Source organism: Cibotium barometz, chromosome 24, assembly GCF_041138505.1.
Source record: "Cibotium barometz isolate CiBa-2024 chromosome 24, ASM4113850v1, whole genome shotgun sequence".
Taxonomy (NCBI): domain Eukaryota; kingdom Viridiplantae; phylum Streptophyta; class Polypodiopsida; order Cyatheales; family Cibotiaceae; genus Cibotium; species Cibotium barometz.
The window spans coordinates 297250-316166 of record NC_141069.1 but is presented as its reverse complement, the minus strand read 5'-3'; the positions used below and the strand labels follow the sequence as shown (position 1 = coordinate 316166).

The 18917-nt window shown below is 46.2% G+C and overlaps 1 protein-coding gene and 1 pseudogene across 6 annotated transcripts in view; one reads left to right on the top strand and one right to left on the bottom strand.

Moving 5' to 3' along the window:
* The window catches only part of LOC147624773 (uncharacterized), a 161923-nt gene that overhangs the window by 125640 nt on the left and 17366 nt on the right, over positions 1-18917 (top strand). The gene's annotated exons all lie outside the window — the stretch shown is intronic.
* Positions 4666-6541, bottom strand: LOC147624774 (uncharacterized; annotated as a pseudogene).

The window sequence follows — 18917 nt, the reverse complement described above, 5'->3', positions numbered from 1 at the left end:
ATAATACTCAACTTTTGGTGCTTTGCGTTTCTGGCTTTAAGACCTTGCTTTTTGGCCTTAGAGCTGCTTTTTGAGAAAGCGCCTTTTAGCTTTTTGGTCCGGCTGAGTCTCCTCTTTTCCATGGTGCCCTTGGATTGCGGTCAACCTTGTTTGTCTTTTTACTTTTTCCAGTTTTTTTGACTAAGAATGGTGCGTTGTGCTGATTCTTTCTATCTTTAGTGGTGCATTTGCCCTATCAACTACTTATTTGTTGTACTAATTCTTTCTATTTGCCAATTCCCTTAGTGCTAGGCTTCATTGTGGTTGAGTCTGCCTTGCATCTCCGGAGGTTTGACAGAAACTCAGTACGAAGGGCTGTGTGTGAATATATGGTCTTATGTGTGTTTGTGTGTGTGGAGTGCGTGTGTGAGAGCATATCTTGACACAGAGTTCTACACTCACTATTGGGCACTGATGACGTTAGTGGGGATGCCGTAGTATGTAGTCCATACTATGCATACTGGAGTTGATAGTTATATAGTCTTGTGGGCTGACTACCATGAGTATATAACATGCACGTTCCTAAAAGGTGAATTTGGGCATGTTCTTGGATTGATGATGTAGGTATATAATTCAGCCGTATTAGCAGACATGCAGATTTCACATTGTGAAGTTTTTGTCTGAGTTGCAGCTAGTTGATATTGTGCTTATTCTTTCTATCTTTAGCGGTGCATTTGCCCTATCAACTACTTATTTGCTATACTAATTCTTTCTATTTGCTACTTCTTTTAGTGCAAGGCTTCATTATGGCTGAGTCTGCCCTGCATCTTCGGAGGTTTGACAGAAACTCAATACGAAGGGCTTTGTGTGAATATATGGTCTTATGTGTGTGTGTGTGTGTGTGTGTGTGTGTGGAGTGCGTGTGAGAGCATATCTTGATACAGTGTTCTACACCCACTATTGGGCATTGATGACGTTAGTGGGGATGTCGTAGTATCTAGTCCATACTATGCATAATGGAGTTGATAGTTATATAGTCTTGTGGGTTGACTACCATGAGTATATATATAACATGCACGTTCCTAAAAGGTGAATGTGGGCATGTTCCTGGATTCATCTAGGTATATAATTTAGCCGTATTAGCGGACATGCAGAGTTCACATTGTGAAGTTTTCGTCCGAGTTGCGGCCAGTTGGTATTGTGCTTATTCTTTCTATCTTCAGTGGTGCATTTGCCCTATCAACTACTTATTTGCTGCACTAATTCTTTCTATTTGCTACTTCCCTTAGTGCTAGGCTTCATTATGGCTAAGTCTGCTCTGCATCTCCGGAGGTTTAACAGAAACTCAGTACGAAGGGCTTTGTGTGAATATATGCTCTGTGAGGATTACTGTTATTACTTATTATTTCATCCACTATTTGTGTATTTAAGACTGAAACTGAAAGTAGACTTGAACACAGATGTTTGATTGATTGATTGAAATTGTGATACAACAGGCTCCTTATATAGGAGTTCAAGAGACACGAATGAAAAGACACATCTCATGACCAATAGTCATGACTCTAGGCGAAGAGACACATCCTTTGGACGAATAGCTGCAACCATTGGGTGAAGAGTTGCAACCCTAGAGCGAAGGGGTGTGACCAGTCGTCGAAGGAGTGTGGCTCTTGATGAAGAGGCATGTCTCTAGAGCGAATAGTCGTGACCATCCAAGTGTAGGGGTCCTCTGTAATCATGTCACTTCAATATCTGTAACCATGAGGAGACTGTGTATAATGAACTAAGTCACAATCGTGACATTCCCTCCCATTTAAAATAAAACCCATGTGATTAAATGAGAGTCGATCGTCTGCCAAAGAATTCTTGGAGGAGTTGAGGATATTGTTGCATTTCTTCATCTGTCTACCAAGTAGAATCTGACTCATCCAAGTCCATCCACTTAACAAGAAATTCTGTAGTAATCTTCCGTCTTGTTTCTTTCTGACGAACGTCAAGAATCTTCTCAGGAACAAGAATAATATGATCATCTTCAATCTCAGGAACATAAGAAGATAACTCCGGAATTGATGAATCTCCTTGTAAGTATTCCTTGAGCCAAGAGATGTGAAATGTCGGATGAATTTTTCCCCAAGATGGTGGAAGATCCAACTTATAACTGACAACTGAAATCTTCTTTATAACTTTAAATGGACCATAGAAACGCGGTCGCAACTTCGGAAAGACTGACTTTACTGTCTTATATCGATGCGGTGCAACATAAAGCAAAACCAAGTCACCTTCTTGAAACTTAGTATGCCTTCTGTGCTTATTCGCATACTTCTGATATTTCTGCTGAACATGAACCAGTCTGTCTCGAACTTGCACAAGAATATCTTGCATTTCTTGAATTAACTGATCTGCTAATGCCACCTTGTGTTGAAGAACAAAGTTTGTAGGCACAAGCGGAGTGTGACCATATGCTGCTTGAAAAGGAGTCATTCCAGTGACTGAATGCGGAGAATTGTTGTAAGCAAACTCCACAAGAGGCAAATATTCTTCCCAAGAAGCTAATCTTGTCTGAATATAATGTCTAAGCATTTCTTCCAAAATTTGATTTACCCGTTCTGTCTGTCCATCTGTCTGAGGATGATAAGCACAACTGAACAACAGATTCGTACCAAGAGATTTGAATAAGGAAGTCCAAAAATGTCCAGTAAACTTTGGATCTCTGTCAGAAACAATAGATCTTGGCAACCCATGAATTCTGAAAATATGCTGTACGAACAACGCTGCAAGATCTGGAGCAGAAACTGTCTTCTTGCAAGGAATAAAATGTGCCATTTTGGAAAACCGATCAACCACTACTAAAATTTGAGCATTGCCTTTCTGCGAACGCGGCAAAGTGGTGATGAAATCCATGCTTATGCTTTCCCATCTTTCCTGAGGAACTGGCAAAGGCTGAAGCAATCCTTGAGGAAGTTGTCGTGAAGCTTTCATAATTTGACAAGAGTGACAAGCTTTAACAAACTTAATAGCATCCTGTTGCATCTGAGGCCAAAAGTATGTTGCTGATAACAGACGATATGTCTTGTTAATTCTAGGATGAGCTGCAAAGGGTACTTCATGATGCTCTTGAATAAGGAGTTTCCGCAAAGATGCATTGTGAGGAACACAAATGCGATCTAAGTAATAAAGTAAATCATCTGCAATTGTATATGCGACAAACATATTCATTTCTGCAACAGTAGGATGAAGAGATTTGAGAGCTCGAAAGACATCTCCAAAGTCTCTATCTGTCAAATACTCATGCTTAAAACATGCAGGAATCTCCATCTGCACATTTGAGATAGCAAAGTTCGTAGCTCGAGGCATGCGGCTCAAAGCATCTGCTACCACATTCTGTAATCCAGGAACATAGAGTATCGCCATGTGAAAATTCGCCAAAAATTCAACCCATCGTCCTTGACGAGGATTCATCACTGGCTGAGTAAAGATGTAAGTCAAAGACTGATGATCTGTCTTAACCACTGAATCTGCACCAAGAAGATAATGCTTCCACGTTCTATAAGCATGAACAATTGCCAAAAATTCCTTGTCATAAACGGGATATCGCATTTGAATCGCCGAAAATTTATGACTATCAAAAGCAATAACACGATCATTCTGCATAAGAATGCCTCCAGATGCTTTATCCGAAGCATCAGTCATGACGTCAAATGGCTGAGTTGGATCCGCAATAGCCAAAACAGGCGTAGTTGTCAACGCATGCTTAAGATCATTAAAGGACTTTTCAGCTTCAAGTGACCATTGCAATTTATCTAACTTTGTAAGGGCCGTCAAAGGAGCAGCAATATCTGAGAACTTGTGAACCTTGGTGTGGTAAAAATTTGCTAATCCCAAGAAAGATCGCACATCTGAAATTGTAAGTGGCAAAGGCCAATCAACAATGACCTTTATCTTCTTAGGATCAACTGCAATACCATGTCCAGAGATGATGTGTCCAAGATATTCCACATGATCTTTGAAAAACTGACTCTTCTTCTTGTTGATGTACAAGACATTCGTACGGAGTACGTCGAAGACAATCTGCAAATGCTGCTTGTGATCTGCTAAAGTCTTACTGAAGACCAAAATGTCATCCAGATAAACGATGACAAACTTATCCAAGTAAGGACCAAAGATGTCATTCATCAAAGTCATGAAAGTAGCTGGGGCATTGGTTAACCCAAAAGGAATGACCAAAAATTCATAATGTCCATACTTTGTTCTGAAAGCTGTCTTATACTTGTCTCCAATTCGAATCCTGATTTGATGATAGCCTGACTTCATATCAATCTTTGAAAATACCTTCGCACCAAGCAACTGATCAAAGAGCTCATCGATGCGAGGCAAGGGAAACTTATTCTTGATTGTCTGCTTATTAAGGGCACGATAATCAATGCAAAGTCGCATAGATCCATCCTTCTTCTTGACCAATAAAACTGGAGCACCAAAAGGACTTTTGCTTGGACGTATATGACCTTTATCCAACAACTCTGCCAATTGTCTCTGAATTTCTTGAGATTCTGAATAAGAAACTCGATAAGGAGCTCGAACTGGCGGGGGTTGTCCAAGAATTAGATCAATCATATGATCTACAGAACGTCGAGGAGGCAATGTCGTTGGCAGCTCGTCAGGAAATAAATCCTTATAAGGTTGAAAGAAGGGCTACTGGAAATAAGAAATATCTGATGGCGAGGATTTCGATTGGTCAACTGTATTGTCTTCTGCTTCTCGCAACATAACTAAGGCAGAAGTGCTGTCGCGTTTACGCACTAAGCGTTTGACTTGCATAGCAGAAACCACAGTAATCGGCTTAGAATTAAACAGACCTCGTAATTCCATTTCTCGATGATTATGATAAAGTCGAATGGAATGATCTCGAAAGCTGATCAAAGGATCATACTCATATAACCAAGACTGTCCAAGGATCATGTCATAGTGTGACAAAGGCATAATAGAGAAATTCAGCTGATCTTGATAGTCCTGAATCTGAAAATGCAACTGCTGAATCCGTTTACTGCAATGCAAGAAAGAACCATCTGCAAGTTCCACTTGGAAAACTTCCGCACTCTGCTGAGTAGGTAATCGCAACTTGCTGACGAGAGTCGTTCCCACAAAATTAGTCGAGCATCCACTATCAACAAGAACATTGATAGGATGCTGGCCAATAAATCCCAATAAGCTCAAAACTTGATTGGAAAGGTTAACAGGCACTGAAGTATGGTTGTGGGCATTCAGCATTAAAGTACTGACAACTTTAGACACTCGCACTGCATGAACCACCTGCTTGCCTTTTTCTGGCGTAGAAGGATGATGATGTCCATGTTCACCTTCTGGAAAACATTCCATGTTGGAATTCTGGCGAGAATTACGCTTTGGGCACTCATACCACCTATGTGGTCCATTACAAATTGTGCAAAGACCTGGAGGGTTGGCTTGAGAGGTTGAAGGTGCCGATGTAGAGGCTTACTGACCTGCTGAGGTATCGCGGCAAAAATTGCGGCGATTGTTGGGTCGGCGATCTTGCCAGTTGCGTCCTCGATTCCGATTGTTGTTGTTGGAAGAGGATCCTGTTTGTGAGGCTGCTGCCTGATCTGAAAATCTAGGCCGAAAGGGCTGTTGCCGAGTAGATTGCTGACCAGAGGATTGGGAATATTGAGACGCAGGTTGAGATAAATTTCCTCTGCGATTAGGCTGGGAGAAACGAGCACTGTTTGAGGACCGATTGCCAAAGAAGGATGTCTTGGGTTGTCGTCGTAGATCTCCAAGGCGCTCTACGTAGGCAATGGCAGCATCTATGGTGAGAGGGTTAAACTTCTGCACATCTTCTTGTAAGTTAGGTTCAAGCCCATCGATGAAGCTGTGTAGCTTGTCAGCGGGGCTGAGGCTCTCAATTTCCAGAGTTAAACGTTGGAACTCTGTGATATATGCGGCTGAGGATCCTGTTTGCCTCAGGCAGCGGAGAGCAGACCGGGCATGGTAGTCCGCACTGGCAGGTTCAAAGGCCTTGCGGAGGGCGCGCCGGAATTTATCCCAAGTAGGAGTGTGTTTACCATTTGCAACACGTCGTTGCCACCATAGAAGTGCTGTATCCTTGAGTAGGGAACTAGCTAAAGCCACCTTCTTGCTTTCGACCAAATTGGTATTGGTCAAATATACCTCCATTTTGAATATCCATTGGTCAAGCACGCGCTTGTCGCGGCGACCATTATAAGGGGCAGGCAGTTTGACATTGAGTTTCTTTTTTTTGTGCAGCATTAAATATTTTATAAAGAAGTTGGAGTTCTGTATTGTTTACCTCGGCAGTTGGATCTGGTTCATCTTCATTTTCTGCTACCGAAGTCTCTGAAGAAGATGGTTGTGGATCACTGGCTGGTGTGCGCGCTAGATGGGGCCGCTGCAACTGGTCGAGCCGTCTGCTGATGGTAGAGAGACTTGTCGAAAAAGTCTGCTGAAGTGTCTCCATCTGCTCGCGTAATAATGTAATGGCCTGCATTTGTTCGTCTTGTTGCTGGCCCTCTTCCTCTGAGATAGATGGCATGTTGGATCTGCTAGAGGGAGTAGCGCGGAGAAGCTGGTGAAATATGTGGTACTGCTGGAGGAGAGAGTGACAGTGAATCGTCTCCCAATTCTGCTAAGAAATTGGAGCCTATCTCCGAAGGCTCGAAGTCTTCCACCTCGTCGAGAGGAGGTGTCTCTGCAGGGGTTAAGGGAGTGTAATCTGGCACAATGAGCTCGCTGTATACTCGAACCAAGGGCTGGAGCGAGATGATCCGGTTCACTACATCCACACGGCACTCGTCCAGGAAATATACAAGATGTGGGTACCGTCCCAAAATAAACTCGTAATGAGCAAGATGGTGTGTTGGACACGTCAAGTAAATATGCCAGATCACCCACGCCTGGAACTGAGTGGCGTGGCGGTGGTGACTGACGTATAATAAAAAGTCCAGGGGACCTGGTACATGAACTGGAGCCGGAACAGGTTCTGCAAACAACAGGTTCGGGTAATGGGGCGGGCTCCGGTGGGGGTGTCTCGCGAGGATTTTCGGGCAATATGGCCTTCGGGACCTCATCTATGTATGAGATGTAAGGCACGGGCTGATTGTTGTTGGGTTCCATTGGACACCTGGTTGAGAAGGGGAGTATGTGCCAGAGTGGAGAGAAGTCGCGTGGGAGAGGAGCGCACCTTGTGTGGAACAGCGTGCGAGAGAAGCGAATGGGCTGGCCGGCGGATGAATTCGTTGCGCTGGCCCCATTCGCTCTTTTATATTTTTATATTTTTAAAAATGCGTTGGTCGGCTGGTGGGTGTTCTTGCGCTGGTCGGCGGCGGCAAGTTTCCTTGCGCTGGCGGCCGTGGGGTGCTGGCGCCCGACTGCTTACGTGGCTGATGGAAGCCACGTGTATTAAAAAAAAGGCTTAAGTGTATAAGCCTTAAATCATAAGGCTTTTTGTTAATGTGAAAACGTTACGTTTTTTTTTTTGTTGAAAAGTTGACGCTTCGAAGGCCGTCGCCGATTGGAGGTGCGAAGGTGATGCTTCGAAGGATTGAATCGCCGACTGAATCGCTTCGAACAGTGCTGAATCGCCGACTGAATCGCTTCGAACAGTGTGCCACCAGCAGTCGCTGAATATATTAGGGTGGCTCACAACTTGAGCTGGTGGGTGGCGGGGCGAGCCATGCGCTTGAAGGCGAGTTGGTGCCCTACTCTCCAGGAGTCATGCGAAGAGGTGCCATCTCTTGGTGCCACCGTTCGTGTGAAGGGATGCGAACCCATACACAAAAGGGCACAACCCGATGAAGAGGCACACGAAGGGCTATCAGTAGGAAATCGCTGCACACTCACCGGGTACGCCACACACGCATCTGTGCATCTGTCTTCTATATGTGAATTGAGAAAGAAGGTTTAGGTTACCTCATGCTCGTAGATGTAGGTTCCATCTTTCTTCTGCTTCCATACAACGCCGGGTAGGGGACTAGAGCGGAGAGGGTGAGAGGCTCACAACCGTAGGCCCGAGAAAAAATTTTGCTCTGATACCACTGTGAGGATTACTGTTATTACTTATTATTTCATCCACTATTTGTGTATTTAAGACTGAAACTGAAAGTAGACTTGAACACAGATGTTTGATTGATTGATTGAAATTGTGATACAACAGGCTCCTTATATAGGAGTTCAAGAGACACGAATGAAAAGACACATCTCATGACCAATAGTCATGACTCTAGGCGAAGAGACACATCCTTTGGACGAATAGCTGCAACCATTGGGTGAAGAGTTGCAACCCTAGAGCGAAGGGGTGTGACCAGTCGTCGAAGGAGTGTGGCTCTTGATGAAGAGGCATGTCTCTAGAGCGAATAGTCGTGACCATCCAAGTGTAGGGGTCCTCTGTAATCATGTCACTTCAATATCTGTAACCATGAGGAGACTGTGTATAATGAACTAAGTCACAATCGTGACATGCTCTTGTGTGTGTGTATGTGTTTGTGGAGTGCGTGTGTGAGAGCATATCTTGATATAGAGTTCTACACCCACTATCGGGCACTGATGACGTTAGTGGGGATGTCGTAGTATCTAGTCCATACTATGCATAATGGAGTTGATAGTTATATAGTCTTGTGGGTTGGCTACCATGGTTATATAACATGCACGTTCCTAAAAGGTGAATTTGGGCATGTTCCTGGATTCATCTAGGTATATAATTCAGCTGTGTTAGCGGACATGCAGATTTCTCATTGTGAAGTTTTGGTCCGAGTTACGGCCAGTTGATATTGTGCTTATTCTCTCTATCTCTAGCGGTGCATTTGCCCTATCAACTACTTATTTGCTGTACTTCCTATTTGCTACTTCCCTTAGCTCTAGGCTTCATTATGGCTGAGTCTGCCCTGCATCTCCGGAGGTTTGACAGAAACTCAGTATGAAGGGCTTTGTGTGAATATATGGTCTTATGTGTGTGTGCGTGTGTGTGCGTGTGTGGAGTGCGTGTGTGAGAGCATATCTTGATACAGAGTTCTACACCCATTATTGGGCATTGATGACGTTAGTGGGGATGTCGCAGTATGTAGTCCATACTATGCATAATGGAGTTGATAGTTATATAGTCTTGTGGGTTGACTACCATGAGTATATAACATGCACGTTCGTAAAAGGTTAATTTGGGCATGTTTGTGGATTCATCTAGGTATATAATTCAGCTGTATTAGCAGACATGTAGATTTCACATTGTGAAGTTTTCGTCCGAGTTGCAGCCAGTTGATATTGTGCATATTCTTTCTATCTTTAGCGGTGTGTTTGCTCTATCAACTACTTATTTGCTATACTAATTCTTTCTATTTGCTACTTCCCTTAGTGCAAGGCTTCATTATGGCTGAGTCTGCCCTGCATCTCCGGAGGTTTGACACAAACTCAGTACGAAGGGCTTTGTGTGAATATATGCTCTTATGTGTGTGTGTGTGTGTGTGTGTGTGTGGAGTGCGTGTGTGAGAGCATATCTTGATACGAAGTTCTACACCCACTATTGGGCACTGATGACATTAGTGGGAATGTTGTAGTGTCTAGTCCATACTATGCATAATGGAGTTGATAGTTATATAGTCTTGTGGGTTGACTACCATGAGTATATAACATGCACCTTCCTAAAAGGTGAATTTGGGCATATTCCTGGATTCATCTAGGTATATAAGAATGGTGCTTTTTCTTAATTAAATCTTATGGACTCTTTTCCCATGGCTTCTTCCACCTGTCTGGTGTTCGGGCATGGGTTTCATCATGTGAAATAGAGCTAGGAGAACCAAATAGTTACACTCTACTCCTCCACTATTGGGATTATACACTGAATATCCCTAGTCTTAATGTGTGTAAGGGTCCTATAGTCTAAGGTTACTTTCATTATTGTAAAAGCAACTTAGTTATTAGGGAATCTCTACTTTTGCAAGTAGCTAAGAAGATGCCAATTAACTGACCAAGAATCATGGGGAGCGAATCAAGAATCTAGAATCATGAAGAGTGAATGGTGGAGTGTGCACTGTGGAGAGATTTTGGGGAGAGAATCTGATCAATGAACATTAAAGAACTTACTAATACTATACAACCTTTAGTTTCAATTTTGCGGGAGGGAAAGAGACAGAGACTTGAGCGTGTGCGGGAGAGAGGGAGAAAGAAAGAAAGAAAGATTTTATTAACGTCTTCCAAAAGACCGAACTCGGCCTATGAGACAAATGAGTGTACCTATGTGGGGTATCCTCTGTCATCCCAACAAAATGAAAAAGTACTGAACTAAAAAGCTGAATCTGGGTGTGCAATAAGTACAATGAGTGGGGGAGGGGATGGAGCTCTACGACTAGGAGAATGCAAAGCTATATGCATGGAGTATACAATCATGATATGCAACCTAGCTAGCTCCATCCTGTACCGTACTGGGGGTATAAAATGGTATACATCAATGAAGGGGGTGCCCACAGCTCCCTGAAGAACATGCTTGGGTCTGCTCTGAAGCGAGCCAGTCGCTCCGCACCCTCTCTGTGAAACTGAGCTCTGATCTATGTCATCTCTCTCTGGTATAGGCATGGTGTCCGAAAGCCAGGTGTCCTCTGTCTCCTGTGGGCTCTGAGTGTCTCTGCTCTCTAGAGAGTAATTCCCTGCTGTGTAGGGGCTGGGAGTGGGGTGGATCTCTGAAAAAATGTAGTAATCTGTGTCTGTCGTCCCCCCTCTGGAGTTGTCTAAGCTTGTAATGATGTCTCTCTGTGACGCTGTATGTCTAGAATGAATCTCCCCAGTATGCACTGGTCTGCTGCCTCAAAGATCTGGCGTAGGGAATGTGGCTCTCTGAATAAAATGGGATATCTCTCTCTGATGGCTGTATATGCTCTGCATCTGCATACATAATGCTCCTCACTCTCCACCTCCTCTCTGCACAATCTGCATATCCTCTCCTCTCAGGGGATCCGCGCTACTCTGCCAGTCTCGATCTCCAATCGATGTGATGAAACTCTTAAGCTGACCAATAGCCACTCGGGAGCCGTGTGGTAAAAAGCCCTCCATGTATCTAGGCCTCTCTATAAATCCATCATCAGTGATACTCATGAAGTGATCTCTGTAGTATAGCATCTTCGGTGGAAGAGGCTGTGTAGGCGATATCCATGTCTCTCGTGTATAGAGCTGCCATAGGTCCTGTCTCAATACTCTGTTCCTCTCACTATGAGAGAGATGGATATGTGGTGCATCCTTGTCATACTGGAATGGTGGTAGATGATCCATGTCTAGGCCATGCTGTGAGAACCAATGTGTGACCTGTGCATGTCTCCTGCCTCAGCTAGCTGTCTAGATGCCTCAAAGGTCTGTATGACAATCTGTCCTGTGGCATCTCTCTGAATCTGTCTAGCAGGCATATAGTCTGGAATATGGCCTCTACCATGATAGGAGGCGCAGCAAACTCTGCTCGGATAATGTCATGAGGTACTGACGGTTTGTTGCGTATCATGCGTGCCATCATGAGGGCCTGTGGTCTCTCTATGTGTGTCCACCAATGGGTAGCAAGGCCTGGCGCCCATACTGCTACTCCATACATAAGTGCCGGTGTGACTTATGTGTCAAATAGCCACCCCTTTGTCCGGGGCTCTTGAAAATGCGCCTGGTGGCACTGTCTCTCTAGCATAGCCAATGCTGCATATCCCCGTGTCAATCTAGCTCTGGTTGCTGAACCCATGGTGAAGCGCGTGGCTGCTGCAGAGAAGGTAACCCCTAGGTACACGTATGATGTCACCACCTCCACCTGGCGTCCTCCGAGAGTGAATGTTAGCTGACTCTTGCCCTGTTTCGATGTATGAAAGACCATAACCTTGGTTTTCCCAAGGTTTACAGTAAGACCCCTCTGTGTGCAGAAATCATCGAGTGCATGTAGATGCTGCCTTAGACCTCCTGGAGACTCAGACACTAATACAATATTATCAGCATAAAGCATAATATATACTGAGGTCCTTGCTAAATCAACTCCATCTCCGCCTCCCCGTGTAATGAAGTCAGCCACCTCATCAATGTATAATCCAAATAGCGTGGGGGAAAGTGGGCATCCTTGCTTCACACCAATGGTGCTAGCAATAGTCTCGGACATACCTCCTGGGCATCTGACTCGCCCAAAAACCTGCTCATATAATGCATAGATGGCTCATATAATACACCGTGCGTTCGGTCCGTGTATGACCCCCATGTGAGAAGCATGTCAGCCCTCCTGATCCCGGCCACTGTAGCATCCTGTTATAAATAACGAGACGATGCCTGGCTCCCAACTCTAGCAAGTGGTCCCCATAATGTCCTCTGTCTGGTCCGTGTCCTCTGATGCCCGACTAGCCCCTATCTCCTCTGGATCCACAGGGTGGAGGATCTGCATGTCGTCTGTAATGACATAGGAGGATCTTGGAGCCCATCCTCTACACTGCCAGTGTATATGTCTGCCATGTCATGTGTGAAATAGATGGTAGTGTGTGGCGTCGGTATGTGGGGGGCTGGTGATACTGGTGATCCGGCCAGTGAAAATGCCAAGTATGTATGATCTGCTCCAATAGGACGAGGTGGAATGGAGAATGAGGTGACAAGCTGTGATGCCTCGAAAGACCCCGTAACGTAGTCCACCACCGTACCTCCGGTCCGTGTATGACCCCCATGTGGGAAGCATGTTAGCCCTCCTGATCCCGGCCACTGTAGCATCCCGTTATAAATAACGAGACGATGCCTGGCTCCCAACTCTAGTAAATGGTCCCCATAATGTCCTCTCTCTGGTCCAGTGTCCTCTGATGCCCGACTAGCCCCTATCTCTTCTGGATCCACAGGGTGGAGGATCTCCATGTCATCATAGTCATACACCTCACACTGTCTGCTTTGTGTGTGGGCATTGAAGTCGCCCGTAAGAAATACTTCCGCTAGTGTAGAATAATGCATAATCTCCTCCGACAGACAAGTGTATGGCGAGGCTCCTGTCTCCTCCTCCTGTGGCATGTCCTCTGTAATGACATAGGAGGATCTTGATGGAGAAAAGTAACATAGAGCTATGTATATAACCCTGTCCTGTGAGAGCTGTAAGCTGATTCACATGTATCTGGCCTCTGGATCTTGTGCTACCACTCTCAGTCTCCCCTGTAGCTCCCGTCTGAATAGAACTGCTACTCCCCCCGACCCTCTCGAGGTACCCTAGCGTGTGGTCCTCCTGTATGCTGACTCCCACTTGAATCCCTCTACTCGAGGTAGCCCTCTCTCTGGGCTCTGATGTGTCTCTCACAGAAGTATGATGTCTCTCTTCCACCATAACATGCTCCAATCGTCCAGGCTGCACCCATAGTGAACCATTACAGTTCCATACTGCCATGTGTATCTCTGTCAGTGACCTGGTCTGTGTCCCATAGGCCCCAAACCGTTAATCCATGGGCCGGCCATCAATGATGACCCGATCATCTCGATAGAAGGCCTTCTTGCCTTCTCTCCTTGCGTGTAAGACTCGTGGCATGCAAGCTCTCCTATGCTCAAGCTGCATCCTCGTGAGATCATCATCCAAGAAAATAGGAGCTCCCTCTAAACCTCGTAGTATGACTCTCTTCCTCATGAAGGTGACCCTGTCCGTCTCTCTTGCAAACTGTAGGATGAGGGCTCGCTTGCATGTTGAGTCTTTCCCGGCTCTCCATGCTTTGGTGAAGGGGAGAGGGTGCTCTTCCCTGTAGCCGAGCTTCATGCGTAGAAGCTGTCCATCTTTCTCGGGAGTGGAGTCGGGTGTCTCGGCTATACCTGTGACTCTAATGTTGAGGCGGCGGGCATGCCTCATCTTCTCCTCCTCAATGGTGGTGTGAATGATTTGGTGTTCTTCCCTTTGAGTCTCCTCCCTCACTTCTTTATGGATGTTCTTCTTCACCACCTCAACCCATCCTGACTGCTTGGCTTCGAGTTTTCCCTCCATGTCCTTTGTGATCTCCTTGGAGATCTCTTCTTTGATGGCTGTGAGAGTGTTGTCATTGATCTCCCCTTCTTCCTTCTCAGTATTCTTGATGGCTACCATTTCCACTTTCAATGCACTCACCTCCTCCTTGAGTGCCGCGTTCTCTTGTTCGAGGTTCGTGACCCGTGCTTCGAGAGCCATGATGTGCCGGTGTAGTTTGTTCTCCACCTCATTGAGGTTGGAATCGGATGTCTTCTTGTTCTCCTTGATTAGTGCCTTCATTGTCGTCTCGAGGGCCTCGAGTTTCTCTTGGAGACTCGGGGCCATTCCTTGCAGTCCTTCCCACAGGCAGGGAGGAGAGAGAGAGAGAGAGAGTTATGTTGCTGCCTTGGGGGCACAACGCCTAGCGGGGAGGGAGGCGGGCCAGCATAGTGAACAGAGACACCGCAGCGAAGGGAAGGGGGCTAGTGGGCGGCGAACAGAGACACAGTAGCGCAGGGGGCTAGGGCAGCCAGCGCAGCAAAGGGAAGAGTAGTGCTATTGATGCGAACAGAGACACAGCAGTGCAGGGGGCATCCAGCGTAGCGAACAGGAGGAGCGCAAGGGGCTAGTGGGCGGCGAAGGGAAGGGGGCTAGTGGGGGGCGAACAGAGACACAACAGCGCAGGGGGCTAGGGCAGCCAGTGCAGCAAACAGAAGGGGGCTAGTGGGCGGCGAAGAGAGAGAGAGAGAGAGAGAGAGAGAGAGAGAGAGAGAGAGAGAGAAATGAAATGATATATTAACGTCTCTAGAAGGCCAAAATGACCTATGAGACCAAAAAGGTTACAACAATTGGTGGATCTGATACAATGTCTGTGTGAGAAAAGCTAAAAACAACTAAACAACTAACTGAAACTGAAACAACTATGAGGAAAAGTACGGTACTAGGAGCTCCTAATGGATAACATGTGGGAGGAAAACTCCAGCAACAAAGGTAAGTATCATACACATCACTATCCAAAGATGTCTCTCATCGGTCGATGGCGGATATCCTCAATGTCCTCCATGGTGAGTACTCTGACTGGACGTCTCCAATGCCGTGCTAGTATGGTCATGATCCTCTGTTGTAGTCTCCGCCGGTGTCGAGATGGGCCTCTCATCTTGGGGCGCCTGGACCGCCCCAGAACTATAGCCCGATCAATCAATGTACCTCTGGTGCGGCTATACTCTGGGGCTAGCTGCAATGCCTGCTGGCCTGACTGCTCAATCTCTGGTCGAAAGAAGTCTGTAATCTGCCTTTGAAGGTGTCTCTCCCTCTCTGATCCCCTCCCTCTCAAGAGACCCTCTCTATGTCTACAAAGCTCCAGCAAGTATAATCCGAGGCATCTCTGATCCTGGTATCTCATGACTCTAGAAAGTGGGCCGAAACCCTCTCTAAACAGGCAATGAAAACGGCCTCGTATCTCATAATATACTGGACAATGACATATGTAATGTAACTCTGTCTCTGGCTCCATCTGGCGCAGCTGACAAATCCTGGCCTGAGCTGGTACTCCTCTGAATCTGCCAGTCTCAATCTCTAGTTGGTGTGAGGATGTGCGCATCTGACCAATAGCACACCGTACCCCATGAGAAAGATGAGTATCCATGTACCTGGGTCTAATCACAAACCCATCCCGCGTGAGCTGGAGAAGATGATCTCTATAGAAAGCCATCTTCGTACCAAGCTTGTGTGTCGGTTGTATCCATGTCCTCCTAGTGTCCAGCTGAATCAAGTCTTGCCTGATAAGTCTGGTAATCTCTGCGCGCGTGAGAGAGAGGCAGGGTGCATCCAGGGAGTACTGAAATGGAGGTAGCCTGTCCATACTAAAGCCATACAGTTGGAACCAAGCTGTCATCTGTGCATACCAACATGATCCGTCTCCCTGTGATGCCAACTGTCGTGAAGACTCCAGGGCTAAGTGAGCATATCTGTCTCTAGGGAGAGCCCAAGTGCTATGTATAAAGGAACTGATCGAGTGAGTGCCTCTACTACCAATGGGGGGGCAGCCATCTCTGCACGGATAATATCATGTGGTACGGAGGCCTTGGCCCTAATTATCCGGGAAATCATAGAAACCAAGGGCCTCTCCATACGTCTCCATCCATCAGTGCTACCAGCTCGGCTGTGGTGATCCACTGAGGGTCCCCATATCTCCACTCCATACAACATGGCTGAAGTGACCAAAGTGTCAAAGAGCCTGAGCTTTGTTCGAGGTTCCTGAAACTGAACCTGCAAACACATCCTCTCTAGTCTCCCCAATGCTGCATAAGCTCTGGTCAATCTGGTCTCCGCTGCTCTCCTCAAGGAAAATAGTGGGCCACTAAAAACCACACCAAGGTAAGTATATCCATCTGTATACGCAACTGTCTCCTGACCATATGTAAAGGGGGTACTGACCTCCTAACCCAATGTGCTGTGGTGTTGAACACCATCACCTTGGTTTTACCAAGGTTAATAGACAATCCGCTGTCCTATGCAAACGTGTGCAATGCATCCAAATGATGCTGCATCCCCTCTGGAGAATCTGAGATCAGCACAATATCATCAGCATACAATAACAGCGGAATCCATGTCCCTGCTAGCTGTGCTCCTCTGTCACCCTCCGGTTCTACATAGTCCGAAACCTCATCCACGTACATCCCAAATAAGGTGGGAGAAAGGGGGCAGCCCTGTTTCACCCCAATAGTGGAGTAAACCATCTCAGATATACCCTGAGTAGTACGTACCTGCCCCACAACTGTCCTCTATAAAGCCATGATTCCCCAAATCAGCTCTGTGGGCACTCCCATCTCCTGTAGTCTGCGCATCAGTCTGGCTCTCGGTACTATGTCAAAAGCTTTGCGGAAATCCACAAAGCAACAATAAATCCTCCTGCCATATAATCTGCCCTCCTCAATAATAGCTCTGAGTGTCAAGATATGGTCAAGAGTGGAGAAACCTCTCCTCAACCCTGCCTGCCCTGATGCACGTATGCCCTCTCTCTCTACCCATCTACTCAACTCCTCCTCAAGAATAGATGCATATAATCTAGCCAATGTGTGACCAATCATGATGGTACGATAATTCCCAGGAAGCATGGGATCCCCTGACTTGAAGATAGGCACAATCGTGGACATATTCCGAGTCTCAGGAAAACCCTCACACATGCTCGGTTAAACATCATAGCAATAAGCTGTGCAAGTATATCTCTGGCATGGATAAAGTGCTCTACTACCAAACCATCATGATCATATGCTCTCCTTGTCCTCATCCTGTCAATAGCTTTACTTACCATCTCAGCAGTAAAGAAAGCACATGTCTCTGGGCATGGCTCCGATGGGTCTGGCAAGGGCGGCTGTCCTGGTGTTGTGTACAGGGATGCTGCATAATCACCCCAAATCTCTGTGGAGGTAATGGCTGGTGATGGTGAATGCTCATGGAATAGTCTCCATGCCTCGCCTGAGTCCTGACTCATAAATAACTGATACAAATCCCTCTCTAACTGAGCAAGATAAGCCCTCTTCTTCCGTCGCAGTAGGTGCCGGAAGGTAATCCGTGACTGTCTGTGAGTGGTAACACCCATGAGCACCTCTCTCTGTAATCTGATCCTCATCTCTCTTCACTGCTCATCATATCAGCTGTTCTGGGGCATGTTCCCAGATCGTCTCCGTGTAGGCTGACTATGGGGATATGCCTCTGATGCTGCAGCATGAAGCGTCTCTATCAATATTTGAGTGAGCTCATCTAATGGCCGTCCCGGCTCCTCGGCACATAAGCGTATGTATATCTCATCCATGTACACGGTGTCAGTCTCCCTCGTAAAGGTATAACGAGTGTGTGTGGATACCTGTCCCAATGGAGCCGTGCTGAACTGAAATGTGAGAGTGAAGGACAAGATAGCATGATCCACTGCTATTCCAACTGGCCTAGTGCCTACCATAAAATCCTGAAAAGAGGGAATGAGACTGGGCTGAGCCATAACATAGTCCACTGTACTAGCACCATGCTGATGTGGAAAGCTAGTGAAACCGCCCGATGTCGGGAATCTCTGTAGGCCATTCAGGATGGCCAATCCATGTGTAGTCCCCATGTCTATCAAATACCGCCCATACATTGTATGTTCCTCATCCTGTGAGAGTCTAGATAGGCCCATAGCCCTTACATCAAGCTCCTTCAACATCTCCTCTGAGGTATCATAAAATACTGTCTGGTTATGGGCGGTCCTGGCATTGAAGTCCCCCAGGAGAATGATGTCACCATCCCTAGAGAACTCCCAAATGTCATCATCCAAAATAGAAAAGGGAGACTGCCCGCTAGGTGATGCATACACTGATGTACTAGGAGCAAAATAGCATATAGCAATGTAGAGATATTTGCCCGTCTTTGCCCTCAGTCTAACACTTTCCCTTTCTCTCGGGCTGCCCTGATCTCGGGCATAACTTCTTTCATGTGGGCAAGTTGCGAGAGTGTGAGGTCATCTCCAAGAAATATTCCCGTCTTCTTGAGTGTAGGACGTCTCTTCAAAAAGTCCTTCTTCGCTTCCATGGAGGGGAAACGAATGATAAGTGCTCTCTCCTTAGAAGATTCGCCACTACCTTCTCTCTTCTTTCCCACTCTCCATGCCTTTGTGTCCGTGGCTTCAATGCCCATCATAGAGAAGAGCTCCTTGGTTTCCCCTTCCGCATCATCACGGTCTTTTAGACCGGACACTCGTACATGTAAGGCCCGGGTCTTCCTCCTTTGCTCCTCTTCAAGGGTCATGTTGATGATGGTGGGATTGGGGATGGGTGGCGATTCTTTACCTTTCCCTTTCTTGGCGACCTCGATCCATTTCTCCGCCTTGTCCGTCTTCTTTTGTGTCTTTGTGATCACCTCCACCCATGAAGATGTCTTCTATTTATGTTGCTCCTCCTCCTCTTGAATGATCCTCATTTGTTCCTTGATGGTATTCAGCTCTTCAATAAAGGAGGGTTGAAATTTTCCATCCTCAAGCTTG